Source organism: Zonotrichia albicollis, chromosome 3 (assembly GCF_047830755.1).
Source record: "Zonotrichia albicollis isolate bZonAlb1 chromosome 3, bZonAlb1.hap1, whole genome shotgun sequence".
Taxonomy (NCBI): domain Eukaryota; kingdom Metazoa; phylum Chordata; class Aves; order Passeriformes; family Passerellidae; genus Zonotrichia; species Zonotrichia albicollis.
This window is the reverse complement of record NC_133821.1, coordinates 42,712,304-42,739,156: the sequence shown is the minus strand read 5'-3', so window position 1 is coordinate 42,739,156 and position 26,853 is coordinate 42,712,304. Positions and strand designations below refer to the sequence as shown.

At 47.5% G+C, this 26,853-nt stretch overlaps 1 long non-coding RNA gene across 1 annotated transcript in view; it reads right to left on the bottom strand.

Moving 5' to 3' along the window:
- LOC141728681 (uncharacterized) overlaps positions 1 to 24,748 on the bottom strand; it is a 54,639-nt gene extending 29,891 nt beyond the window's left edge. The window contains exon 1 of the long non-coding RNA XR_012579827.1: positions 24,217 to 24,748. This is a non-coding gene — a long non-coding RNA (uncharacterized LOC141728681). The remainder of the gene's footprint in view (positions 1 to 24,216) is intronic.
- Positions 24,749 to 26,853: the final 2,105 nt, after the last annotated feature.

Below are 26,853 nucleotides of genomic sequence, written 5' to 3'. Positions count from 1 at the left end.
CAGATGGACAAACTCTGAGAGAGAAAATACAAAAATAGTAGTTTCTCTAAGATAATATGGATAACATGGAAGGTCCTAGAAAGAACAGGGAAAGGGACTCAGATTTCCTGGCCCTCAGATCAGAGACTGATAAAGCTGTCTCTCCAACTGATGCACCAAAATCTCCAGAATTAACCTTCAACTTGGACTTGAAAAGCTGCAATAAAGGCCCTTCAAAACAAGTATTTGGCAGACGATTTCCATAATGTTTTTTTATTTTTTTTATTTTGGGAACATTTTGATCCTCTTGTGGGTTGCCAGCAAAGCAGATGTAAGGTGGAGTTTTTGATTCATTCAGTCATGAGAGACTGAGCAGTCTGGTTCAGTAAGGATGGGCCAGGTCTCTCTGTCAGGGTTAGGAGTGCTGGATGAAGGACATAACTTTCACTGAAGGTTGGCACAAAACAAGAAAGTCTGGTTTATATTCAGGTATTTTTAAAGCCCATTTTCCAAAGGAAACAATGCTTCTTTGGCTGTCCATCCTCTCTTTTCCAAGTACCTTTGTAACATGTCAGTCAGCTTCAATCACATCTGAAAGAGCAGTAGAAGCTTCAAAACCAGTAATGTTGTGGCTGTCAGAATAGGTGAAATGATAGAAACCAGTGATTTCTGAAGGAAAGATGGGGAGATCCCAACCGTTAGACATCAGCTGCCGCACCATCGCCGCATGTGAACACGACTTGCCCGCTGGCAGGTATCTGGCTCTAGATTATGCGCACTGCTACTGTCCCTTGCATGTTGTGGGACAAGAATTAATGCAGTGGGTGAGGAGAAGATGTCTGGGGACAAAGAACATCCCGTTTTTCACTAGAAGCTCCAGGCTTTGCTAGCCCTGTGGCTCAAAGGGCAAGTTATTTCTTATACATGTGGGCAATGCTGAGGAATTTTGTCGTTTTGCTGGGAACCTGAGTCCCAGTCTCCTGCAGGAGCCAGTGCCAGCTCCAGGGTATGCTCTGTGTCACACACATGTTTCTCTGTCCTCTGTTCTATGGGGGTCTCAGCCTGTCAGGCCACCGTTGTCAGCAGCAGCCAAAGTGGACACGAGCATGAGAGAAAAGACAGCTGGGAAGACAGCAAAAATCTACCAGGAGAGTAAATGAATGATGGCCTCAGCCACCCAAACAATACCTGACTATTTGAAATAGCAACTGAAAGGAAAACAGGTTGGGCAAGCCTCTGGGAGCACTTGGGCCAACTACAGATTGCTTAGGGCACGCTGAGCACACCACACACTGTCATTTAGTAAGCACTGGCCACTGGTGTGGTGGGAGAAGCCCTCAGTGCCAGGATGTTCACTCAAAGGCATCCAGGACATCCAGCCCATCTTACGACAGGAGCTGTCAGGCACCACTAAGTGAGGACACACAAGGACTTTCTAGGCTGGAGTTACATGATTGTGTGTCTGAGCCACAGAGACTTGTCACACTGGCCTGGCTACTAGTCCATGAGAGTCTGGGAGTCTGGCTATTAATTTTGGAAACTGGGATCAGATCCATGGTTAGAAGCAGAAGCTCTCTATGATGAAGTGACTGCACCCTGGGGGTGACTTGTGCGTGGCCTTTGCGCTCTTTGTGTTATCTGATAATTCAGATAAAAGCCCAATTCTCCTTTAAACTTTTAAGCACTTTATAAATTATCACAGAACTTTAATCTCTCTTTTCATGAGATAAGGGCCTTCTAAGCCCCAAACTCTAATTGAATGGCTTTGGTTGTTTTGTTTTAAGCCCCTCTTTGGAGGAAAGCTGGCCCATCATCCTGAGAAATGCCTTCCAATGTGATCTCAGCTGAAGTAGGGTTCAGATGGGCTGCTGGGGATAGGCCCAAGCAAATACTCTGGTTGGTTTGTGCTTATAGAGGAGAGCATGGAAAAGGGATAGAGCAAACAGTGGATATGGATTTATCTACCTCTACACTCCTCTGCTTTAGCAAGGGCATGGAAAATGCACAAGCTTGCTGGAGAATCAGCTGTTGCTGGCCCTACTGTCCAATCTGCCCAGAGATGTTTGCACCTCTGGTTAAATTGATCCACACCTACTAATTTATCTAACTGCTTTTGAACATGGTGATTCTTCCTTGAGTATTCACTGTTCTCCAAAGGGACATGAACATCAAACAGGAGAGATGGACCTCAGGAAACCAGTCCAGAGTTCGTCGGTTTGTGGGAATAGCTTCACCATCCAAAGGATTCACTAATGACAAGAGACAGAAGGATCCCCTGCACATCCACTCAGACTTTCACAGAGCTGTTCATGAATGAACTGATGCTGGGGGACCATCTGTGGAAACTGTCTGATGAATGGTTTCATGGAACAAACAGCAGAGATTGAAAGAGAGAGGGAGGAGAGAGTCAGAAGAGGAGATCTGAAACAGGGCAAGGTGCAGCAGGAAGAAAGTATTCTGCAAGGAATTACATGGTAGGACTCGGTGAAGAATACTGTTGTCCCCCAGGCTTTAGGGAAGGCTCTTCTGGTCCTGTGAGTGACTGAGACATGGACCCAGACTGGCAGGGAACATAAATAGTTTATTCAAAAGAAATTATCTGGTTTTGTACACTTTTTCAAGACACAGTATTTCCTTATATGGTAATTCTCACTACCTGACCTATCCCATGTTGCCACGTCAGCGACACGTGTTCTAAATGTCCTTCTGTGGGGTGATCCCGCACTGTTCACCCACCTGTCAGCTGCTGGCAGACTCCTTTCCTGTAGGGTTCTGCTGTGTGACACCTCCTCCCTCAGGGTCTGGCAGCGACAAGCCTCTCCCTGCTGCCATGTGCCTCTTCGTGCTGCCATGTGCCTCTCTGTGCTGCCATGTGCCTCTTTGTGCTGCCATGTGCTTCTGCAGGTGCGTTCCATTGCCCAACTCCATCCCATCTCTTCCCAGGTGGTCCCACCTCTGGCATCCTCAGAAATTGCTCCATGCTTTCTACACAGCCATGCAGATTTACAATATCTGCTGCAACAAAGCGTGGTCACTGTGATGGAAGCTCCCAGCACTCAGGGAAGGCTGAGGATGACCGTGTGTTGGGATAACCATTTGTAACCCCTGCAGAGAAGCTGGACAGCTTGCACAGTGCAAGGCTTTTGTTGCAGGGAGCTCTCAGTCCTATGCCCTCTCTGATGGGGAGACATGGACCCAGAATAGCAGCCAACAAAAGACAAAGGGATGAAGTGCTGGGTGGTGCTAGCAATAAGTCAGGCTAGCAAGAAGCAGTCCATGCCGGGCATTTTACATGGCACAGCCATGGCACTGTGCAGTGCAGGGTGACAGTGAACGCACTGTCACCCTGAATTCAAACTCTCTTTGAACAACAGAGGATAAAATCATTAAGATGTCCCAAAGCCATCCTAGTGGCATGCAAAATGTGACAAATGTTCTCCAGCATGCTCTGTGTCCTCAGGAAAATTAGTGAAGGACCAAACCAGCTCTGCACCATGAAAGAACTCACATCACTATCAATATGGCTGGACATAGCAATGGATAAATACTTAGCAGAACAAGGAAGAAGTGTACACAAAAGTCTTGGCTAAAATTAAAGGGTGCAGCATTTCTATAAAGCAGCAATGTATGTTGTTATTATTATCTGCATGTGGTATCTGCTACTCCAGCTCACTGTCATGGTCAGAGCAGGAAGAAAGGAGTCAGAACACTTGGGCTCCTCTCATAACTCTGCATTTGGTTTATTTGTTGTCTATGGGTAATTCACCTCATATTCACTGTCTGTTTTCTATTCTGCAAAAGGAAAAAGTAACAATTATTACCAAGTGTCTGGTCTGTTGGGAGGTGAAACTGATAATGCCCAGCAGTCCTGATATGTAAGGTTCTGTGTATGTCAATGCTGTGGTTTACTCTGCTTTCTGCTTTCTGGACTGCTGATCTGAAAGCTGAATCTGGACATCTGGACCTCCAAATACCCTGAAAGATGTAGCTCAGTAGCCCCTTGTTGGAAAGGGCCATGGCTTTCCTTCAGTCAGTTTTCCTCTCTGGGAACTCTTCTTGGAGCAGACATCTGTGAGCTGTGCTCCCCACTCTGCAACATCTATCCAAAAGCATAATTCCTGAGAAATGAGGCTTCAAAATATGCCCCCAGTTCCTCCCCTGGAGGCCAGGTAGAAGAATCAGAGACCTAAGTCTCAGAGTCAGGATCAACGCTGCCTAGGACTAGCTCACAAACTATGGAGATGAAAGAGTAATAGTCTACATAGCAAGAGAGATTAAAAATATTGTCAAACCTCTCCAGTGCGGAAGTGGCAGAATTAAGGTTTCCTTTGCATCTAGGATTTAACTGCCTGGATGTAAGGAGATCAGAAATTTTACATTTTTCCTATGTGTTTTTCTGATTTACATTGCTGAACATGAATTTGTCATCTCTAGGGAAGGAAACCAGAGATGTTTGACACACAGTCTTGGTCATGGTAGAAATTTAAAGGTGTGTGAAGTGAATGAAATTAGGGTAGACCTGGCAAGTATTTTCAGGTAATGTCTGGAAACTGGGTCTGGAAGATTCAGCAAGATTTTACAAGGCAAATGTTTATGTATTTCATAGAAAGCAACATTTCCATCAACATGCCACACCCCACATATGTTGACAGAGGGACATGCAGATGTTCTGGTCTAGGACCAGTTTGGTTTGATGCTTGAGAGTTCTGTGTGGACATCCAGCATACTCACTTGGGGCAGAAACTTTGCAGCAATAGAGCTGCCAACCCTGCCAAATCTGATCAACATGAGTATCGAGCTCATAACTGGATCAAAATTCAGGGATATTTTTCTTGGGGACAGCAGAGACATATTCTTGGCATCTAGGCACTTGTCTTGCCTAATTTCAAGTTTTGCTTTAAACTGCAAAATCTCAGTTAATGCGTTTTAAGTGTTGATTTTTTTAGTATGGACAGAAGAACCTCTTTTCCTTCTGGTACTCTGAAAATAGTCGAAATCCCTAAATGTGAATGGATCTTTTTTGTTCGGTTGTTTTCCTTTTTTGCTCCTCTTCTGCTTGTAACAGACTAAGGCAGATGCCTGACCTGGAAAATGTCAGCCCAAGTGGCAAAAGTGGAAAGTTACAAAGAATTGAAACCAGAACTGGGAAAGACAAGTAAAATAGGTGCTAGTTCTTACATTCTCTAGGACAGAGCAGACCAGCTCAGAGCAAGACACAGTCATCGCTGCTGGGTCCTGGGGAAAGTCTTTGCCTGCTCCCCTTGGTGAAGACCTGTTCTCTGTCTCTGCTACAACATTGCCTGCATATCTCAATATTCACAGCTCCTTGCACGGCCAGTAACTTCAGGACTGCTGTTCCCTGGCAGGCCCTGGTGTGGACCCAGGGCTTTTTTACCATCTCAGTGGAATGCTTTTTCTTTCCACTTCTTTACTGGGGCGAGCCTTATCCCAGAGTGGCAAGCAGGGTGTTTCCCCCTGGTGCTGCATAAAGCTAGCAGCCAGCTCTGGGCGATGGGCTGGTTTCTTCTTGCCAATCTCATCTCATTGGGAAGGGCCAGAGATGAGGCTTGAGGGAAGCTGTGATTCATTCTGTCCACAGCTTTTTTAATGAGACCATTCCCATTGTCTGTGAGTGCTGGGCAGGAGAGCAGCTCTGCATTGAAGGCTGTGCTTGGGCCCAGGATGAGAGGCTGTATGTGTGTGCCTCTGCACTCTTGGGCTGGTGAGAGGGCTGGGTGTCACAATCTGGGGTACAGACCAGTGGTACACTCTCATCTTGCCAGCTCTGAGCACTGAATAGCAGCAGCGTTTATGCATGAGATGAAATGCTGCCACCCACCTTGATGCTGCCAGGGGGTGGAGAGTGGGTGGTGGGGCTGGGGTCTCCCCAGGGATGCAGTCTGGCAGCCATGGAGAGCGCAGAAGACAGGCCATTGCCTCTGTATTTCTGGGCCAGGAGCTCCTGTGGAGCAAGTTACTAAGTAACAGCTATGACTACTGCTGACTGGTGTCAAAAAGGCTGATGTTCACATCCACTTCATCACAGAGTGATGAAGCAAGTCAGCAGAGCAGCAGGAAGCAGCTGGCAGGCAGGTGAGCATCTCTGCACATTGTAATAAATGCATTGCAGTTGCTTTTCCACCTAAGGCACCCCAGCACCAGGATGGCCAGATGTGTATAAATCCATGAGAGAGCAGGCACTGAAATGCCAGTGGTGCCTTTGAGGGTGATAGTCCCTCTCAATGGGACAATGTTAGATCTGACAAGACAGAAGTGATACAAAGAGGGCCTCTGCTGTTTTCTGTCCAGTTGGATCTTGCATTCCCAACTCTCTTGTTTCCCCCTTGTTCTCAGTTCATGTGATACCCTGAGCTAGTAATAATGTCTGTGTGGCTGTATCCAGCATGAAACAGACATATATGTTCTTCCTTCTGTCACATGCAGCAAAACCAGTATAAGGTGAAAAGGGTTTTGAATGAAAGAGCCTGCTCTCATGGATCCTCTCCATCCCTAGGAAGCACTTCCCTTTGGAGAGGTGTTTATAGTATTGCAAGGTTCAGGGGGTTATTACTGACTGGGAAAATGAAGAATCAGCATGTATGTGGATGTCCATGCAGTGGATGTGTGTGTTCCCAGGCTGTCTTTTCTCTCTGTACACCTCCTTTGATACCCACCCTTATTTTCCCAGTTCTGCACCTCTTTTTGTTGTCAAGTCTTTCCCTTTGGACACTAATGGGTGTTTTTCATTCCTCTTCCACCCTCTCATCTCCACCATGCCATCTGTACTCTCCAGCAACAAGAAGAAAACCTGTGTCCATTCTTCCTGATCCTCCTGGTCCCCTCTTGGCACATAGACTTATCACCCCCACACTGCATTTAAAGCCTTTTGTCTCCCACTGAACACCCCCTGCTTTCCTCTCCTAGCTCTGTGCCACTTCCCAGGCATGCACACTGCCTTCCCTCCTCAGAGGCAATCAGAAAGTGGGCCAGAAGTCATGGATGTGTTTCAAAACCACTTGGTAACTCCTGGATCCTTTGAAGTGTAGCTCCCAAAGAGAGTCATGTCTTTCTATTCTCATTAGGATTTTATGCTTTCAGGCCAAACTTAGCACACAGTTAGCAGGCTGTCCAGAATGCTTGTCAGAGTCAGGAGTTTGGAGGAAGCAGAGTAAGATTTTTTAAAAAAAAAGGCAGCCTAGACTGAATAACCCAGAGACTCTGCTTCTGATTGCTAATGTTGCTGCATAGCGTGGCTATGGCAGGGTTTGCCATCTTGCTTGCCACAGGCTCCTCTCCTCATCACAGGAGCCAAATTGGATGGAACCACTATTATAGCTCCATTCCTTCCAGCCTGGGGTCTTCACAGTTTGCTCTGGCAGTGGTTTTTAGTTGGGCACTCATGCATAAGTAGAGTCAGGGGATTTTTCTGTATCTTTTTCCTTCTGACACCTTATGCCCTTCATCATACAGACATGGCCCTCCCTCTATTTTTTGGTGGTGGGATCCTTGACCCTGTATGTGCTTTTCTAGGTTGCAAAGTGCATTAGTACATGGCTCTCCTTGTTCTTGGCTTCCACTGACCACTGAGAAAAAGTGCAGCCCCTTGATTTCTAGCCTGAGGGGTTTAGTTGGATATTGTTATAAGGGTCAAAATAATAAAATGAGACAAGGGGAACTAGAGAAGAAGATCCCTGCTCCCTGAGGTAATCTTGGAAGAGGTCAGTACAGGTTTGGCTGTCAACCGTAAGCGCTCTTAGTCAGGCTGAGACAGCACACAGTGTTATGCTACGTGCTCATCTGCATTGATCAGCCCCACAATTTCATGCTAGGAGGCACTCGGGCACCTTGAGAAGAGCCCGGCCTTCCTCATCCAACCTGGCTTGCAGCATGGAAAAGTCTCCAGCAACTGTTCCGCTGCCGGCGTATGGGAGGAGGTGCAGGCGTGTGTATTTTGGAGAAGGAGAAGCATGGTGCCTCGGGGGCCGAGGAGCGCGCCCATGGCACAGACACCCTCCTCCTCCTCCTCCTCCATGAGCGGCACCAGGAGCGGGCACGTTGTGCACGCAACCACCAAAGCTGCCGCTGGGCGCAGGGCGGGATCACACCCAAAACTTCTTTGTTTTTGCAACACAAAGGTGGAGACGGAGCGTCAGGGAAGGGGAAGTCCTACTTGTTCTTTCCTCCCCATGAGGCGTCCTGCCTCCACACTGCTGCGTGTCTGGGGCTGCCGGCAGCGGCAGCGCTGCGGGCCAGGTTTTCAGCACCACTTCTGCTGCCCCTCGGGGGATGGGATTCATTATTGTCCCCAGTGAGAGTCGAGCGCTATTAAAAATGCAGCTATTTCAGGCTAAACTGGCCTTTATTTTGTCAGTCTCACAATGAAATTGATACATGTAGAAGTAGGGGGTGCTTTTTGAAAGCAACTTTTCTGTACTACGAAGGATACCCACGGAAGGATACACCAGTACTAAAATATTAATGCTAGCTCATCCCAATCTGCCCAAGTGACAAGGACAGCATTATTTAGGGCTGAGGATGTTGCTGAATCCTGGGATCTCACCAGGTTCCCCTGATGTCGTACCAGGTGCCAGCACCCAGAGACCAGTGTACAAAGTGCTTGGGAGCGCTGCAATGCAAGCAGGAGGATTTTTTTGAGTGCACCCAACACACCTGAGTTTCCACCTAGCTGAAGTGAGCTGTAGGGGCAGAGAGGGAAATGAAGGGGGCAGGTGGTGCAAGCAGCTGGGGGGCTGTGACTAGGGGTCAACAGAGCCTGGATGTCTGGGAGGATGCAGGGAAGGGGCTTTGAGCAGCTTTGCTCTTGCTGTTGGAGATGTTGGCAGTGATTCTGGTCCCAGCCTGTGGAAACGGGCAAACCCCTCCTGGCAAGTGAGCTCCGTGCTAAAGAGAGGCACGGATGAGCACTTGCAATCAGTGGAGATGTGTGCATGAGAAGTGCCAGGCAAATGCGAACTTGTCCTCCTCTGCCAGGCAGTTACAGTGTATATCATCATGATCCTTTGCAAACAGGGGTGCAGCAGGATCGTGGGCAGAGCGCTCTGATCTAAGGGTTGATGCCAAACTCAGCAGATAAGTATCTGAATAAGGAATCATCCAGATGAGGAACCCTGCAATAGGAGAGCAGAAGAGTAGGAAGGAGACAGCATGCTCTATGGATGCCTGTCCTAAGGAGCTTGCTTCCCTCTCAAGCCTGGGAGCAAAATCTTGGTGTGTTTGACACAGGAACTTTCACCAGTTTTTGACAGCACTTGAATTTGTGGAAAACATTTTCTGCTCTCTGCAAAGGTTATGGAGTGATGCTTCCAGCTGTCAACCCTGTGCTGCCTCTGGCTGGGACTAGGCAGGGAAGTGTGAGTGGCTGAGAGCAGCTGTGCTGGGGAAACAGAGGAACCCAGGTTTCCTCCTCGGTCTCGGCACAGCACACAAGAGAGGTCTTCTCCCCTTCCCAGCCCTGCCTCCTTTCTCTGATGAGCAGAACACTGGGAATGAGCTTAAAGCCTGTCAGCCCTGCCTTGATCTCCATGTGCACTTCACATCTCTTGTGACTTTGTCAACACAGCCGGCCAGACGCTGTCTCTGGCGACAGGGCTGCCTCCCGGGCAGTGAGCAGAACAGAGTGGAGGTGAGAAATTCCCTCCGGGAGAGATAAGCAGAACTCTCCTTCGTGTTCCTTTCTCTGCTTGTCCCCTCCTGCAGCTGCTGATGCAAGACAGGGAAAACCTCTAGGGACAAGTGTGGGGATGCTGAGTCAGGCAGGCAGGCAGGCAGGCAGGCAGGAAGGAAGGAAGAAAGGAAGGAAGTTAAAGAGCAGCTGAACCTGCTTCTCTCACTGTGATGGAGGTTGCTTTTGACCTGAGGCAGTAGCTTGGGGCTAATGAGGGAATTTAGCACCTAACTAGTCAGAGAGCTTTGACCCCAAGCAGCAAGGCATGAAAGCACTTCAGCACCTTGCTTTAGGCACTCACCATTGGAAATCCCTTTGCCCCAGTCCCACAGTGCCTGGTTTCTTTCTGCAACAAAGCTTCTCATGTGGTCAAATAGGGACAGGGAATGAGATGGGGTCTCTGGAAACGCCTTTCCACAGTAGATACATGCTGGTGTGATGGTGAGGCTGCATTTGAGGCCACTCCTTGAGTCTTGCTCCTTTCCTGGAACAACTACTGCATACAGTCCACTGTTCCTGTAAGCGATCCAAGTCCTCTTTGTGACAACACGATGGAGGCGCCAGTTGGGGAGTGTGGGCTTGAGCTCCAGCACTTTCAACATTTGCAGTACTGGTTTCAGTGCTTGGACAGGCTGGTCAAGAGGGCATGCAAGGACTTTTGACAGTATGGCTTTTTAACAGTCTGAGGGAAGGAAAACACTGCCTGCTGGGAGCAGGGGAGCAGAATTTCAAAGGTGTGTCTGGGTGGGTCTAAATGTGCACTGCTCCACTTTGTCACCTGGCCTGGCCTTCAGCGGGCCAGTGCGACCCAGCAGCATGCCATGAGCAGCAGCAATGAGATGAGTGTGAGCTCTTCCCAGCTGGGACAGGGGGGCTCCTGGAGCCCAGCGTGGGGAGATCATTCCTCGTTACCCTGCGGATGTTACCTGCGTCACAAAAGACGTCAGCTCCAAAACTGCTGATAGGAACAGGGATATTTCTGCGTGGAGGAGTGTGCAGGGGGGAGATCTGGAAGAATATACAGACTCAGCAACCCTCCTACCCCCAGCTCCCAACATGGAATCCTGGGCTTGTCCACAGAGACCAGGGAGCTGGTTTTACAGCACTCATTAAGTGGAGATGGTAGAAGTAGAGTGGAAAAAGACAGGAAGGGATGGGGTGGGACTGGGGCCCTGCCAGAATGGTGGGAGTGTGGGTGAGCTGCTTGGAGACAAGTCCACACAGAGGCTAAGCCCTTCTATGTAGCTGGGACTGCTGGTTTGACCCTTGGGGATGTCACCTATCTCTAAGATTTGTTTGCAGCTTCCGAACTGGTTGCACCTTTCCGAGAAGAGTGCAGGAGCAGGACAGTCTTTGTCACACTCAATCTGAATGGTGCTAGTGACAATAGTAAAACCATACTTAAGCATGATCTCAATCCCATTTTAACTGCCTCCAAGGCCACAGTTTATGTGGACTAGCCATGCAGTTAAAGACTTCTCTCCTACCAGCTAATTGATCTTCACTGGACCCTTGGGCAATCTCTCACAGATGTTATATTAAATATGCAAACACAAGTGATCCCTATTGCATGCCACCTGAGGTCACTGAAAGCACAGCAAGGGTTCGTTCCTTTGTGTGCTGTGTCCCCTCAGGGAAATTGGCCACACTGAGATTGCCCAAAATGAAAAGTGCCATCTTTTTAACTCCATCAAAGGGCAATGAGCCTGATGTTCAAGGCTTTGGTTTAGGTGTAGCTGCCTCTATTTTGCAGGCTTCTGAGTGCTTTCTAATGAGGTCAGTTCCTTCCGGGGTGAAAGGAGACTGGGTGCCTTCCAAGCCAAGATGCTAATGGGAGTAAGCATATGGCGTATGCGTGTAAATTATAACCCAGCTACGTGCTAACATGCCAGCACCTTCCTGTCCTGTTTTCTGGAGTCTCCCTGCTGCCCCAGGGGTGAAGAGCTCCATTCATCCTGTAGGCCACCCAGCTCTCCAACTGAGAAACTCTGAATTTTTAAGTGATGGATTTAAAGCTATTGAAAGGAAGCAGGATTAGTAGGGTGAGAGACCTTTCAACCACTTATCTGTGCCTGCCCTGGATGCTGTGAATCACTGGTGCTCCCCAGGCACTTCCCTCTATTCCCCACACAGGGAGCCCTGTTCTGCCCCACAGTCTGGAGCAGAACTGATCTTACCTCCCCTCACCAGCCCTGGCTTCTGCTTCCCAGCCACTAACTATGGCAGGACACGAGTAAGCCACAACACACTAGAGTTTTTCTCTCTACTCCACGCTGGTGATGGAGAATGCCCTCCCTCAGACTGGATTTCCCCTCTCCCCTGCCTGAGAGCCCTCCAGCTGGAGACCGTCATATCTGCCCTGGAGGTCATTGTGCTGGGGATGAGGGGGTGCAGGAGCCCAGCACACAGAGGGCATGTCTCCCTCCCAAAGCCTCCCTCCTCTGGTCCCTTGGCCCCATCTCTGAGTTGCTCAGTCCTGCTGAGGACCTCTGTCTTCCCCAACCCTTCCCTGACTGCATTCTGCCCCTGCACCTCTTTGTCCTGCACCCCATGTTGATCCCAATTCTTGGGCCTCTTGCAAAGCCCAGCAAGGTGTCAGCTCTGCCACATACGGTGGCACATTTTTTGGAACCAAGAATGAGGCCTGCAGCAAGAGAGACACTCAGCTGTGTCTCCTCTCCCATGACAGTATTGCTGTAGGGTGCAGATGCTCATTTGGAATATGATGGCACTGCTTGGATGCTGAGGGAAAGGGTTTTGCAGCCAGAATGGCCCCCAGCAAGACAGGTTCTCTGGGACTTGGTATGACTCCATGGCCAAGGCTGGGAGTGGGTACCTTGGTACTGGTGCACAGTGTCAGCCTGTGGCTGCTTTGTTCCCCGAGTGTAAATCTCCCAGCTTGTTTATTTTTCATTAAGCCTCTTCATTAAGGCTGTTTCTCATGTGAAAAAGGGGAAGAGGGGATGAGCGTGCAAGAAGGGGGCAGTGACAGCCTGCCCAGGTTAAGGCACCAGCTATGCTGAGGCACAGGCTGAGCTGGGCACCCAGGGCTGTCAGGAGCCAGGGCTGGGAACGGGGAAAAGAGGAGACCCCTGTGCCTCCTGCTGCCCCAGAGGAGAGGGCTGGGCACCTCCAGCCAGCCCATGTGCTGGCAGGCTCTGGAGACTCCCAGTGGAGCAGGGTCTGCCCCAGTGGGGCCCTTATCTCTGCTTGTATCCCTCCTGGAGCTCCCACCGTGCTGATAAGGGTCTGGGGGAGAGCAGAGGCCAGGAGAGGCCTGATTTATGGCCCCTCAGCCCCCTCAGTGGCTCCAGTCTCTGTGGCTCCTGCCAGCTCAGCCAGCCCCATGTCTGTGGGGACAGGCTTTCCTGGAAGAGGGTGTTTGCATTGCAGGGGGTGCCTGCACCCTCGACAAGGGTCACATTGCTTTTTAATTTCTTGCTGGAAGAGCATCTGGAAAGTGTAGCCAATTACTGGATGGAAGACTCCCTCACAAAACCATGGTATTTATGAGATCGCCCAGCCTGTGGGGGTGCTGACCGCAATTAGAGGAGATGAGGGAGTGAAAGTTGCCTGTGGTGAATTCCAGGACAGTAGAGCTGGAGAACAACTCCCTGGCCACTGCTGTAGGGGCAGTAACTCCTGGGGTGATCTGGGAATGGGTGACAGACCTGAGGGCTAGAGGAGAAAAGGCAGTAACAGGGAGTTTGCTGTGGGGAGGAGATGAGGAAGATGGAGCAGGATGGGAATGGCATGTGGGGCTGGTGGGACAGAGATGGACTGGGGGTAATGTGGAGAAATGTAGTGTTTAGACCATGATGAAGACGTGGGGTGCATGAGGAGGGTTGTGCACATGTATCCTGACTCCTTTGCTGTGCCCAAGACCCCAGTGTGTAATCTGATACAACAGATGTTAGGACTGAAGATTTGTGCCCACGTGTAACCCTCTTGGGCCCCACAGAGAGGCTTCTAAACATGCTTCAGTGTCATACACGTCCCTTAAATACTGTGTGCTGCTGAGGCAGAATTAAGGGGTCATCAGCCTTGTCCATTCCCGACAAATTTTTGCCTGCATAACCCCATTAATTAAGGGAAGGAAAAGTCATCCCGTTCCTCCCATCAATACAGTAATGCTGGCAAGTCTTAAGATAATGTGCTGCTCTGCTGGCAGAAAATTCATCCAAAATAAGCCACCCTGGCATGCGCAGACTTTTTGCCAGCTAAAGCTGAGTCTCTGTTGGGAGTGTTTTCCTTGCTGGTAATGAGGTGCCCTGTGTGGTGGCAGGTGAAGAAGCTTGTGATCAGCAACCTGTGAGTCAAGTGGTAGAGGACGACCAACAGGAGACTCACTTCATTTGTTCCCTTGTTCCCACAGGTCCCGTCTCCTCAGTGATCTTTTTCATGAAGTGGCTCCCACCGAGCTTAGGGTTGGTTCTTGCAGGCCTTGCCCCACACCTCGTGCAGTGCTTTAGCTGCCAGGGCAGTTGTGCTGCTTGAAGACATGCACCCATGCATGGAGGCAGCAGGGCTGTCCTCAGCAGCTCTGGCTGCAGCCTGAGAGGAGCTCCGTGCGTGCAGTAATTGGAGAGATCAAGGCTGAGTGCACCCAACAGACCGACAAAGCCAATTACCCCTCAGGAATTTCTGCTCCTCAGGCTCGGATGGTGATTACAAAACCTTTGCCATTAAAAATTAGCCAAGAGAGAAACTTGTTGCCAGAGTCTGGCAGAATTTCCCATGCCCATCTGATACACAGAGTGGCCACAAAATGTGCAGCAGCCAAACCATGGATATCTCCTTTTCCCAGGCCTGACATTCCCCTCTACTTTAGGAGGTGGGTAGCATGACATACAAGTGCATGGATATCCACAGAAACAGTGCATGTGTCCACATTTGTTGGCACACAGAGCAAATAAACTGTAAAGCTGCAGTAATAGGAGGTTGTGAAACCAACAGTGATTGCACTGACAACTTCCATTTCTGACTGTGGGCTCTGGGCCCAGCTGCAGGGTCTCAGGGTGGAGGAGGGATGAGTGGCTGCAATACAGGTGGGGGGAAGGGGTCTCGCTGCTGAGATCGTGTGTCCTGGACGCTCACTGAGAGGAAAACCATGTCCTGTACTCACTCTGTGCAGTTGGCAGTGCGATCACTGGGTGTATGAGGTGAAGGGAAAGAGCGGGAAGGCTACAACTGGACCAGTACCACAGGCCTGACTGCCCTATTCCTCTTTTGGATTCATCCTGCCTCCCTGGCCTCTCTGCTTAGCGTGGGCGTTCACTGCAGAGTTAATGGGATTATAACTCCAGTGTTGCTGGTAACTTGTGTCTTATCCACACCCACATCCCTATAAATCGAAGATGCTTTTCGAGCTGGCTGGCCAGCCAAGGAGATAGGCTAGAGTGCAACCCCAAGGCTGCTGACATAACTGCTCTGCAATGCGGGTGCAGCTACCCCCTCTCCCGTACTGCCAATCCTCCAGGGGCTCTCTTCCCTCCTCTGGGTCACACAGACATCTCCCCTCCCAGTCCTCTGGGAGAGGGTTTGTAGAGCCATGCCATTTCCTGCACAGCACATGGGGCTGTGGGATCACCCCTCAAAAGCATGGAGAGGAGCCAGTAAGGCACAGCTGCTCTTCTGCAAAGTCAGCTAATGAAGAGGGAGGCTGGACAGTAAACTACATGAGTTAACTCCATCATGTGGATGAACACTTGCTGGCATAAACCCGGTGCATCCTAAAGGTTGGATCTTGAAGTAGAAGAACTGGGGAAAATCTCACAATATGCTGCTAGTCCTACTATTTTTCATTTCTTCTCCCCCTAGGGAGAGGAACTAGGAAATTTTGTGTAACAGTCTCTTTTTTGTTTGTGGGAATTCTCTCCTATGCAAAGAAAATAACACCATGCTGGAGTCCATTGAATCTCACTTAGGCCCAAAGTAGTCCACATGGATTCAAAGGGAGCTAAAATCTCAGATTAGGCTAATGATAGCCCTTTGCACTACATGAATATCTCTCTAGTAGATTCCTCCTCCTTTTATTCTCTTTTTACTACCTCCATTTTGGCAGAATATTGTCCTTAAAACCCTCTTAGCAATGGCTCTGTGAATGCTTCCTGGGAATTCACTACTCCTTGTAACTGCAACCACAGGCCACTGTTACCACCCTGGCATGCTGCTGCTGCTGTTTCCTGATCTGTGAAGAAGAAAGGAGGAGGGATGTGATCAGGTCACTTGGCCTTTGATTCTCCTGTCTGGGGGAATTAGCGAGAATGATGAAGCTTTTTGGAAGTTTCACACCTCTTCTCTTCCAGATCTTTTAAGCCTCACTAAAAGTTAGTTCCCAAAACTGAATTTGCTGGTAAAACTCTGGCCCTGGTCCTGTAAAGAGCAGTTTATGAGTGCACAGCTGAGTTAACCCAACCACATCTGGAGGGGGAGGAGGGGATGGCACCTGTGAGAAACACATAGTAGAATCAGGGCTTGTGTTTGTAACCCTACAGCACCTTGACAGCAGAATCTACAAATACAAATCCCTTCTTGTTGTTGTATTATTTCCTCTTACAGCTGCTGAAGATGAATGATGAATGATACAGCATGTTTACAAGATGGGAACTTCATACTCCAGTTCAAGAAGAAATAATCCAGTTACTTGGTTTCTAGGCTCTGCTTCTTGTTTTACATGTGCTCCATGTCTATGTCTTTCTGTCTACTAATTCCCTTCTGTCTACTAATTCCCATCAGGAGTTTGTAGTGATTTGTTACGCTTTTTGTTTCTGCCTGCCAGTGAGGAGCCCACACACATGACTTCCTTTGGGTTCCAGTCAGTCCTGGGTAAATTTCACTGCCTAAACTAGCTAAAGTCCTCCTGCACCTCACAGTGTAACTTTTAACACCTGCATTTGCAGTCTCCCCAGCATGCTGCTGTTACAAATACACCACAGAGCAGTCTGGAAGCAGGAGGTGCTGATTGGATTCAACAGAACAATTCTTTCATCCTACTTCTGTAAAACCATCTTTTGTCCCTGATATCTGAGCACTTTGAGAGACCTTGTCCTGGGACTGCCTTATTTAATGGAATCGCTGCTTGATTCTGTCTTGATTTAGAGAAAGTCTGTGCACCTCTGGCACCCTCTTCCCATCCCTGTTATACCCTGCGCTTTGGAAGCTGTAGTCCCGTGTCTTACTGTGCTGGAAAGAGTCTATCCTTTGAGCACCCTCTCATGAAGCCATCTGCTGCTGGCCACTACTCCCTTTTCTTGAGGCAGGGTTGAAGTTCTCCTCACTCAGCCTCATGAGCTCAGTCCAGTGTGTGCTATTCGAGCCCACCTGCTCCAAGGCTTACTGGTTCTGCACAGTGAGCACAATTCAGGCTTCAGGAGCTGCCGTGTGGGTGTGCCTGCACTCTACACTGGAAGAAGCACAGATAGTTCCTTGTAATAGCCCTTGTTTCAAGGCTCTGGGGAGATTTTAAGAGCCTGTCCCTTCCCTTTGTCAGCTGTAGCTTCCTTTGCACGTCACTGGAACACACACAGTGCGTGGGAGAGGTAATGACAGTGGAAGGAGAAAGTACTCACGATGTAAATAGTAAACACACTTTCACCTTGCACAGATATCAGAAGAGAGCCCAACAAATGACCCTGCAAGGAAAAGGATCTCGTCCCTGCCTGGTGTGTCTGCTAGGGGAAGGTTGCAGACACAGCCTGCACAGACACTGTGTTTTCTGCAGGGCAGTTCTGATGCTGAGAGGAACACTGTCTCTGCGGCTGCACTTGTTTACTATGTGGCTTTTGGAATTGCAGACAGAAATGTCCAAAAAGTTTTCTACTTGGCACATATCTCACAGAGCTGTGGCTTGTAAAACTCAGACTGGCCTATTTTTTCTTCCAAATATTCAAGAAAAATACTTGGAAATGACATTTTGCAGAAAGATTTGGTTTCTGACTTTTCTCATTAATTTAGAGAGAAAACAGAGGTCCTGGAATTTCCCACAAAGCAGAATTTCTGTTTTTCTGCCAGCTTGACTCAGCAAGAATATTTCCCACAGGAATTTGACCATGAACATTCATACAAGCTAGACAGTTTGTTTGAATCTCGGAAGATGGTGAAAGCAAGAAAAAAAAGTATGTCATAAATCCTCATGTAGTTTCTGCCTCATGCCTTCATGTGAGCAAAGATCATCTCACCTCTCTCTCTGTTCTCCTCTAGAGGTTTTCTGGGAACACCCTGTGTGAATGGGTACTAAAGCAAAGGTCTGTGGGAAGGGCCAAAGCTGACGGAGGTGTGCTCTGTGAATTGTTCCTTGTAGACGGCTTCCCCCTTTGTTTCTCTTTATGAATGAGCTCAGTTTTTGCAACACAGCCTTTTGGTTGCAATTACATGGAAATTTCATCCTTTTTTATTAGGACTGGAAAACTGATCTTAGAAATGTTTTTTCAGGTGTCATTTTTGTGGGTTCACCAGTGGGGAAGGATGGGATGAAAGTGTAGGCTTGAGGCAGTCTGGGGACAGGAGGAGGAAGTGTTCCCAAAATGGCAGAATCACTGGCTTGAGAAGACTCATCCCAAGCCCTGTATTGAGACCCAGAAGAGCGACTGGAAAGGATCTGGCCTGTCCTTACCCAGATAGGGTGGAAGGGCTGGAGTGATGGAGATTTAACCATAGCTCTGTCTTTGTGTGGCTTTTTATTTCAAAGCTGCATTAGGAAAAAAACCTAATAAATATCTTACCTTCTTGGAGATCTTCCTGGTACTGCTAGCAGAGATTTGCTGAATGCAAGTGTAGCTCTTGAACTGCTGAAGTCTGTGGCCTGGAGGCAGCCATGAAGTTAGATGAGAGGTTCTGGCTGGCTCTCTATGGCCTTAAGGGGCTGTGAACTTCAGCTAAAACTATGTTACCCTGAATCAAGTTCAAAGTCTATGAATTGAGAATTTAAGCCTAAGCCTAGTTCAGGGGAAAGGAACAAATTCATGGTATTTGATGACAGTGCAAGAAGTTACTAGGAAGTTTCCCTGTGTATGCATAGCAAAAGCCAAATAACTGACTGCGTTTATGTCCAAAACATTTATTTTTTTAATGGAGTGATAACAGAACCTGAAGTGCAATAAATGGCTTCTAGATTTGCCTTCATCTCAGTGCAATTGCAGGAGGACTGGTAGTTTTAAAAGCTTGTTGGAAACCTGAGCTTTGATTGGTGCTATCAGGGTAGCTGCTGCCTTTCCCATGGTTTCATAAGGGATGTGTTCCCTAAATTTGTGCCTGGACCTGAGTCTGCACTTAGAACCACTGGTGCACTTGGCTTTCCTCACCATGGTGTGGTTTCAGTGATGGTGGGACCATGTCTGCAGGTGCTCTGCAGTTTAGCATGTCCAAAGAAGGACAGTGAAGCTGGTGAAGAAGGGTCTGGGAAACATGTCCTGAGAGGAAGGGTTGAGAGAACTGGGGTTGTTTTGTCTGGGAAAAAGGAGACTTGGGAGGACCTCATTGTTTGCTACAAGTACCTGAAAGAAGGCTCCAGTGAGGTGGGGTTTGATCTTCTCTACCATATCTCCAGTGAAAAAATGAAAAGAAATGGCCTTATGTTGTGTCAGGAGAGGTTCAGATTAGATATTCAGAAGAAAATTCACTGAAAGAGCAGTTCAGCATTGAAATGTGTTGCAGAGGGAGGTGGCATAGTCAGCATCCCTGGAATGTTCAAGAGGTGTCTGGCTGTTGTGCTCGGGGATATGGTTTAGGGGTGATAGTGGCAGGGATGGGTTGATGGTTGGACCAGATGATCTCAAGGGAATCCTCCAGCCTTAAAGATTCTGTGATATGGGTGGGGATATCTGTATGAAGAATGACTTGGGGAGCTTGCTGGGGTTTAGACCACTTCCTAGCAGGTTCTCCCTTGAGCTGGGCAGGCGCAGATACACTTCATCCAGGTGACCACAAACAGGGACTTTAGGTGATGGACGTGAGGAATAGTAAATCCTCAATGGTTGCTAACACAATGAAGTCTGTCAGATAGCAGAGAGCTGATCATGGAAGTGTTATACCTTTTGTAGGCTAACAGCACAGTCAGTGATTGTCAGTCAGGAGCTTCACAGATTTTTGGTTTGGATTACATGGAATTGCATTGTTGTTTTGCAATGATGGAAGAACGAAATACCTGAAGATAGCATATTGCAATCTGGCTTTTTACAAGCACAGAAATTATACTTTATATTGCATTTTCAAATTTCAGGACCAAAGGATGAGTTATTTCTTTTCTTGCTTGAAAGATGACAAAAAAGCCACTGCGACTTTAAAAAAAATTACTTCTGCATAGTAATGTCTCATTTTTCTTTCAGAGTCTCAGGCAATACCAAGGTGACAGCAGTAGTTCTGCTGAATGGCACAGGGAACATCAAGATCACTTTGCTGAACTCTTTAGAGCTGTTCAGTGACAGATCCATTTCTACCTTGAAACTGAACTCTTTGTTAGTGTTCCAAGATGGGAGTGAGGTTTTGCAAAGGGCTCATTGGTTCTTTAGAAATTTGTTTAGGTTTTTCCTGCTGCTCTGAAAGCAAATTTTTGTTTAAACCCATGCTTTGTGAAATTCTGCATGTTTTTGCTGCCCAAGTAGAAAGTTATAACTGTGAGTGGTTAGATTTGATTCAAATCTTCTCTATGCTCAGGTGTAATTAACATGCCAACCTCAAGAAGCTGGCAAATGGCCAGCATGCTCCTCAGCACTGCTAACATCTGTCACCCTGGCTTGTCAGGAACCGGAGTTTCTTCTTCCTCCAGAAGCAAAAAGGCTTTACTGATGTCAGGACTCTGCATGGTCCAGGAGGCCGAAACAAGTCTCCAAGACTGGTCATTACACTCGAAAACATCATTTGGTGGGGCCTGCTTGACTTCCTCCTCAGTCTCTGCTGTTCTTCTGCTGTCATAGTGGGGCAGAGCAGAAAGGGCAGAAATGTTTCTCTTGTGTCTGTACTCGCAGAACTTTTGAAACTTGGGTGAGTGCCTGGATGGGATGGGCTCAGGATGATCCCATTCTGCATTATGATTCCAGGCAGGGCAGGGTATGTGCTCACACTGCATGCTGGAATATGTGCAGTCACTGCTCGGAGGGCTGCAATAATGTGGTACAGATTGCCTGATCTACTCATGTCTTTTCTTCTTTGGTCCCCATCACCACAATATCTGAGCAATGTCTCTGGTAAAGCAGGGGATTTGGTAACAAGGGGACCCCTGCTTATTAGAGTGGTGCTGATAGGTGGAGGCATTAGCATCCCTTTATGCTCACTTGGGGCCCAGGCATGCTTGTCTTGAAACTCCAGAGGGAAATACATCCTTTGCCAGGCTTTGCATGTTCCCTACACTGACCAGTCCCTGCTTGGGTTCCTTCAGAGAGCAATGGTGAATGAGAGGGATCTGCAGGCCCTGGTGCCTCCAAGGCTTCTCCAAGGTACATAGGGCTGCTTCCTAGTTTCACAGAAGGCACCTCTGGGACCTCAGGCAAGTGTCCTGCTCCTCAGGAAACTGAATGTTGCTCTCTAGTACCCTCTAGGGTTCAGAAGACACAGAACCTGGGAACTCATGGATGTGAGATGGAGTCCATAGGAGTAGAACCGTGTGTTGGACAAGTGTGTGAAGGAGGCACACTGGTCAGCTCACAAGTACTCTAATCCAAAGGCTCTGAAGCGCTGTTTTCCAAAGGGGTGTAACTTGCCATTGTCTTGCAGGCCAGCCCGAGGCCCTCACATCACCTCTGTCCCACCTGCAGGGCTGACCCAAGCAGCAGATGGACGGGAGTGAGTCACCACCTCACAGCCAAGTCACTGAATCAGAGCATTTAGAGGCAGAGGCGTGGTAAGGATACTTGGGTTAAATCCCGACACTAAAACAATGAGCCTGAGGGGTCTTTATTGTCCATGGCAGTGTAGACAATAATATTTTTGTTACCAGAGCAATTGCTAGGGGGATGTGGAGACAGCAAGCCCTCTACATACCACAAGGCACAAGAAAATATTGCTTAAAAATTGTGTCATGTTTTGGATTGCTACTCTTGATTTATTGCTTCTCCCTGCCTCTGGGAATGCAGTGCTGAGGCAATCCAGGAGTAGGGATGCTGCATTTTTGGAGCACAGTCAGGGCTGGACCGTCAGCACTATTTGTAAACACAGTTTAGGTCTCTCACCAAGAGTAAAAGCCATTTTATCCTACAAACAAAGCTTGTTCAACTGCAGGCCCCTAACACTGACACTTCGCTTTTCCCTTATTTCCTAAGAATAAGATAAGCTTAATAATTTTCCTATTTTAATGGTAAGGTAGCTATCTTTTCAGTTCCTTTTTCGCTTTTCTTGCATTTGGACTTGTGTAGCCATGAACCCAGCCCTAGGCTTCTCTACATTAATTTCTTCCTAGTAAAAGCAGGCTGCAGGTGTTTCCAGGAAAATTCAGTCCCAGCCCAGGGCAATAGAAAAGATCTCTGAGCTGTTTCCTTTCCTTTACAGAGTCTCCAGGAAGAATGTCTGCCTCTGGTCTTGAGGGAGGATCTTCTGGGAAAGAGGCTCGAGCAGGGGGGAGAATGCGTGAATGCCGAGGGGGAAAGTGGCAGGAGGTTTTGCTGCAGGCCAGTAGGGAGGGAGAGCACAGGAGTGGGCTGACCTCAGCCCCTGGCAGAAGGACATCCTACATGCCACCAGCAGGACCTACTTAGACGCAGCCTTTAAGGGAGTTAGAAAAGATGTCCTTCAAGAAATGGGGTTGCTGGGGCATACTTTCAGCAAGGTTAAGAGAGGGAAATAACAGGAGTTAATAAGCGTCCTGTCCTGGGGAAAGAAAGACAGAGGGAGGTTATAGCTTATCCTAGAGGTATCCCCATGGTTCAGAGCAGCCAAGGGAGACATCCAGCTGGATTTCAGTTGTGTGAGGGTCAGCTTGAAGAGAAGGAGGACGTTGCAGTGGAACACAACAACCTGAAAACTCAGTGGAAGCTGGGGTGCAACACATGGTAGTGCCTGCCTTGACATGAGCAGGAGCAGACTGCTGGCTCCTCTGCTATGTCTCAGTGAACAACTTGCCAAGGTGTGAAAGACCCTGCCTTGCTGCAGGAGGCAGAGCCGTGCCTGAGCCTCGAAACTGGAGAAATTATCTGTGTAACAGGAGGGAAGCAACATTGAGAAAGAAAGAGATTGAAACCATGGAAACGGGTCTCCCCCCTCCTTCCCTTCACTCCCATCTGTATTTCTCAGAATAGACATTGAACTCTGGTTGCTTTTGATGAGACAGATGGGGGTCAGTGAGGTTGAGAGTGAAATGGCCATTGCCAGGCTAGGTGAAGCAAAAAACCAAAATGCTCTCTTCCTCACTTCTCCTGAAGCGGCCTCTTCATCTAGAGGCAAATTACCAGTCCCTCTGCCAGGTCACAAAGTCAGAGGCCAGGATTAGTGTGAAGGGCTTCTAGGCAAACAGCCTAACTTTCCTCATCTCCTCCTTATCTTGTTTGGTGCCAGTGATTCATTTTCTCAACTGCAGATCTATTGGCCTTTTGAGCAGAATCCTGACATTTTAGCTTGGCTCCAGAATTTCCCTCAAGGTTTTGTTTTTAAGTGCATACAGACCACACTGCCCATATTGCAGATCCAGTAAGATTTCAGCAGCCACTCCACCCACTGCTGTTCGCACGCATGAGGAAAAAATCTGTGCCCTAAACTTTTAAGTCTGGTATGGCTGGGGAATGCAAGGATGAATGGTGTGAGATGGCTGGAGAGTGTTCCAGGGAAAATCGAGATATGGAGAGTAACTGATGAGGGCAAGGGCAGCAGAAACTAAGGAAAAGGGACAGAGTGAAAGGGAGGAGGAGGAGAAAAGTCTGATTATGCATATGTAGAAACAGATGATACAGCTGGAGATTACTGAGGCCGTCAAAACTTGTGTGTTCATTCATGACTGCTGAAAAGGATCAGTTACGCTCAGGTAATGTTTGAAGAAGAGGGCGGCACTGATGGGCGTTTCACTTGAAACTGTACAAGGGGAACATGGAACTCCTGGGAAGGGCACCTGGAGGGGTTATGATGACTGTGCAGTGACAATACATCCTCCTTTATCTCTGCTTGGCTTACACTAGACAACCACCAAGCACAAAAATTGTTCTACCACAGCCTCTCTCCCTCACTTTAAAAAATAAACCATCCGTTCAGAACAGCCTCTTTGTACTGATGCACCAAGATAGGCATGCTGCTAATGAGACAGACACATCATCCATAAGAAAAGCTTTGTACTCATTCATCTCCATCTCCAAATATGAGATGTCTTAGGACTCTCTGAGATGGTGAAAGGATAAAATCAAATACAAATGAAACAACCTGAAGATGAAACTGAGGATGTAGTGAGAGATGTTTCCACAAGCGAAAACGAATATTCCTTCTGGAGATGATTGGATAGACATATAGGGACATATGCTCTGGGATGTACCACGTTGCAGACAAATGTCATGAGGGGATAATTTCTAGCTAAAAGGTGTTCCAAACTAAGGAAAGCAGTTTTCACAGTGATCAGGGGAGGAGAAGGGTCTCTTGCTTACCTCCAGGACTCTGGCACTCAAGGGAGGCAATGAGAACAAGGAGAGCTCCTGCATACGAAGACAAGCCATACTTCCTACAGCAGCACCGAACACACTCTGTTCTTGGCAGTGCTTGAGCTTCAGCTGTGTTGAGATCAGGCTCAGCTGCACCCCTCTGCAGTAACACTGGCAGAGATATGCAGCATACGCAGCGCTGGGGCTCCATGAGGCACGGGGCCCTTAGATGGATGCTCAGATTGCAGAACGCCACACTGAGCCCTCCTGCCGCCTCCAGGAAGTCCAGAGCACAAAGCGCTTGCAACAGCTTTCATCGTGATAGACACCACAGGGGGCTGAGGAAGGAGCCTGCGGTCACACTAACCTGTGCAAGCTGGGGATCTGCGGAAAATATTATTTCTGGTTATAAGGAAAGGAAGCCTTCCTTTTTGCAGTGGTATTTCTGGCATGGCTACAATGCCAGAAGCAGTGGAGAGCTCCTGGCTGGAATGTTGTGGGCATCTTGACACTGGAGAGAGCAATAAAACTGGCTAAAAAGCTCTGTTTTATGTAAGAGCAAGGCATGCTACAGGTGCCCTGCCAAGTGAAAATACAACTGGGTTTATGGCCTTGTTTGTTTGTTGACATTGTGTAATCAGGACAAGAAAGTAAAATGGGAAGAGGGAAAGGTTTCTGTTTTGTCAGAAACAAACAACAAAGTTTTTGCATTGGCATTTTCCTTGATTTTGATATATGTTTCAGAACCTACAGATGTCTCCTGTCTAAATTTACAGAGCGGTTGTTAACAAAGACACTATTATTTTCTTATTTTTATTAGGTGTCAATATTAAGAAAAAGAAATTAGTCCTTCGACTTAGAAGTCAACATGCTTTTCTCTTTATTATGATCTGGGAAGTGCCAATAGTTCTCACACCCTCTCTTGATGTTCAGGTTATAGGAGTCTGAGTATGAAAATGAAAAGAAATCACTCCTTTTAAAATGCTATGAAAACACTGTTAAATATCTGCCTCTTAAAGCCTATAAATTCAAACAGGTTTTCTTTGGAGGTACAGTTAAAAACATTCTTAAAATACGATGCTGTAATTCAGAAATTTAGCAGAAGGATCCCATTTAGATGCAATCAGAGATTTTGAGCAATTGTTTTTCCTTGGTTTTGATTCCCTTTATCCTTTCCTTGTTTCTTCATATCCTTTCTGCTCTGGTTTTTAATTCCTAGCGGAGGTCAGACATTTGAGGCATCCAGTTCTGACTGATTGCCGTGGAAATAGCGATGAGGCAAAAGTGACAGCAGTGACATCATGGGAGAAACAGATGGCGAGAGCTGATGAACTTCTAAGAAACAAAGACACTTCTGCCAATAAGTGTTCCTAGAGAACAAAAAAAAAACCAAAACTGAGAAAAACAATCCTAGTTCATAACACAAAGAGAGAGTGCAGGGAAATTACTCCTTAAGAGTAGACTGTCTGAAAGGCAGAAGAACTAGAACTGTGGATAGCTTTTTGAACTCCACTAGGCCTTTGACACAAATTAAATTATAGCAGTGTTGAATACTTGTAGAACAGATCATTCATGGTGCAAATCCTTCCTGACACTTCCACATTATTAGAAAGGTTGTTTTGAGTATGAAACTCACAAAAACCTTCCTCTTTGCTCAGGCATTTTTTGAAAATTTGCTTTTGGGTAACAAGACTCCCCACAACAATCCAAGGCTTTGCAGTTATGAAGAGATATTGGTGTCTTTAAAAGTCTTGTTGAGATGCTGACATTGTGTGAATGTAGCTAAATTTAGAAAGGAGAATGGATAAAGTGACAGTCAGCCCTGCGAATAAAGAAAGGAAAAAACAGGAATATGCACCAGTGTTTATGTGTTTTCTTGTATGAAAAACATGAAGAAATAGTTGATTTGGAGAGGAGAGTGTCAAGGCTTTTGAGATTCATTCTACCACCTATCATAATATTAGCATTACAATTACTCTGGTGTCTAAATATGAGAATATTTTGTGATTACAAGGTTGATTAAAAGCCTGCTATCTGGGGTTTCTGATCTGCACCATCAGTGCTGCTAGTAATTGCAATGCCTAATCTTGGGGGAGTCTGAGTGTGGCCTCCTCTCATGAGATGGACAAAATGAGGTCTCACTGGTGATGAGGTGCATGCTGTGCTAATGAGGGCAGCTGAGTTGATACACCTTTCTGAAACAAATTTAGAGACAATTAAGTATTTTGCCTCACATTACTCTGGGGACATGTGAGCTGGCATTATGGAAGACTGCATCTGCTCAGTGATGCCAGACAAGCAGCTCTTCCCTTGAATGAAGTTTGTTGTAAAGTCATTGTTCCTCTTGCTGAGACAAGGCAATTTGGTTCCATTGATGACAGCAGAAATACTCAAACTGAAGTTGCTGGTTTTGAGGCTGAGGCTGAAGCCTGTCTGTCTTTAGACATGTGAGCAGATACCTCAAAAAAGGACTAAAGGGTTGTGATTCCTTCACAGAAAATACTCTTCTTTCTTTGCTGTTGCTATTCGATCACATAATGGAAAACACATAGATATTACTCCATGCACTACAAAGACCCAAAGCCCAGTGCCTTTCTATTAGGCACTTTGAGGATCATACACTTTCATCTCCCTTAACTTTTG